Here is a 1887-nt window from a genome sequence, read left to right as displayed (position 1 = left end):
GGGGGCACTCTGGGGGAAGGGAGGACGGAGGTCCAACTGTAGGGCCCAAATCTTCTTGGGCAGAGGGGTGTCTCAGAGCTGCCATGGGGTGGAGAGGGGGGAACCTAGAAGGAGACGTGGCAGATATCCCACTCAAAAGGGCAGGGCCTGGCGGTGGCCTGCGGGAGATATGGCAGGCTCCCCGGCGAGGCTCGCGGCCCGGAGCCGCCCTCCCCGGCCGGCACCCCCACGCGCACCCCCTTACCCCGTGATCCGTCCTTGCTCTGCTCGCCACGCTCTGCTCCCACTCTGCAGGATGCTCTTCCAAAGACAAACTTGGCCACTGTCCAGCTAGGCCCCGCCCCCTAGCCAATAAACACGCAGGATGCCTCCGGGGGCGTGGCCAAAGCGCATGGGGCGTGACTCAGGCGCCCCTCGCCACGTCCACAACGGGAAGCCAAGGGAGTAAGGGTGAGCAGCCGAGCGGGTGATGCTAGAGGGACGCCCCGCCAGGGGAGGACTACAACTCCCAGCATGCCCTGGAACCCCTGCGCTGCCACTCCCAGTAGTTCCAGCCCCCAAGGCTTATGGGAAATGTATTTCAGTCCCTTTCTTTCTGTCGTGATGATTTAAAAACGAAGAGGAAGGGCAAGAGAGAGCTGGTATCTCTCCAAGAAGGAACAACTTTCCACTTCTGCTTCACCAAGAAAGATTCGCGTCAGACTCTAGCCTGGCACTGTGATAGGTAGGTATTGTGTAAATTTTTCAGAAAGGAAAAAGACACACCTCTCATTTCTATTCAAAAGGGTCCTCAGAAGAGCTGACAGTATTCCTTTCCCCCCACCATCCCTCCCTTACCTCCCCACCTTGAAACCTACAAATGATTGAGAACACACAGATTTGGGCCCAAACTCATGTTATATGTGGACATGGAAAAGTGCCATATACATTAGGAAGGGAAACTGAGGCAGACCACAAAAGGAGGGGTCCAGAGAGAGGACATTGGGCCCAGGACTCCTCTGGAGGCTCAGAGATGCCAGGATTGGGTCTCACAGCATGAACGGGATGAGATTATATTAGTTTGTCGCAGCCAGAGTGGGGGACAGTCAGGCTGATACATTTATGTCCTGAGGGTCAGCATCCTGTGGCAGGCTGGGAGTGGACAGAAGGCTGTCATCGTCATCTCCACGGAGGGAAATCCAAGGGGCTGAGGAGAGAGGAAACGGTGTAGTCAGAATTGCTGAGAAGCCAGCAGCCAGTGGCTTATGCCTGTCATCCTAGCTACTCAGGAGGCTGAGATCTGAGGATCGTGGTTCAAAGCCAACCTGGGCAAGAAAGTCCCTGAGGGAAGGTGGTTCAGTGGTAGAGTGCTTGTCTTGCATGCATGAGGCCCTGGGTTTGATTCCTCAGCACCACATAAACAGTAAAAGCTGGAAGTGGCTTGATAGCACTAGCCTTGAACTGAACAGCTCAGGGACAGCACCCGGGCCCAGAATTCAAGACCCAAAACTGACCAAGAAAAAAAAAAAAAAGAATGTCATAAATTTGGGCTGGGAAGGTGGCTCAGTGGTAGAGCACTTTCCTTGCATGCATGAGGCCCTGGGTTCAATTCCTCAGCACCACATAAGCAAAAAGAAATAAAAGCCAGAAGTGGCACTGTGGCTCAAGTGGTAGAGCGCAAGCCTTGAGCTGAAGAGCTGAGGGACAGCACCCAGGCCCAGAGTTTAGGCCCCACGACCGGAGCCAAAAAGAAAAAAAAGAAAGTCCCTGAGACTCTTATCTCAGAAATGGAGATAAAGAAAGGAGCTTGCTTTGCCTGGTGCCAGTGGCTTACGCCTGTAATCCTAGCTATTCTGGAGGCTGAGATCTGAGGATCGCAGTTCAAATCCAGCCCGGGCAGGAAAGACC

The 1887-nt window shown here is 54.4% G+C and overlaps 1 protein-coding gene across 1 annotated transcript in view; it reads right to left on the bottom strand.

Moving 5' to 3' along the window:
- The window catches only part of Rcn3 (reticulocalbin 3, EF-hand calcium binding domain), a 17342-nt gene extending 17012 nt beyond the window's left edge, over window positions 1–330 (bottom strand). Inside the window, exon 1 of the mRNA XM_013027706.1 lies at window positions 245–330. The gene's annotated coding sequence lies outside the window, so the exon portion shown is untranslated. The remainder of the gene's footprint in view (window positions 1–244) is intronic.
- Window positions 331–1887: the final 1557 nt, after the last annotated feature.

Source organism: Dipodomys ordii, unplaced genomic scaffold (genome assembly GCF_000151885.1).
Source record: "Dipodomys ordii isolate 6190 unplaced genomic scaffold, Dord_2.0 Scaffold105, whole genome shotgun sequence".
Taxonomy (NCBI): domain Eukaryota; kingdom Metazoa; phylum Chordata; class Mammalia; order Rodentia; family Heteromyidae; genus Dipodomys; species Dipodomys ordii.
The sequence above is the reverse complement of the archived record's forward strand: the minus strand, read 5'-3'. Positions and strand labels throughout refer to the sequence as shown.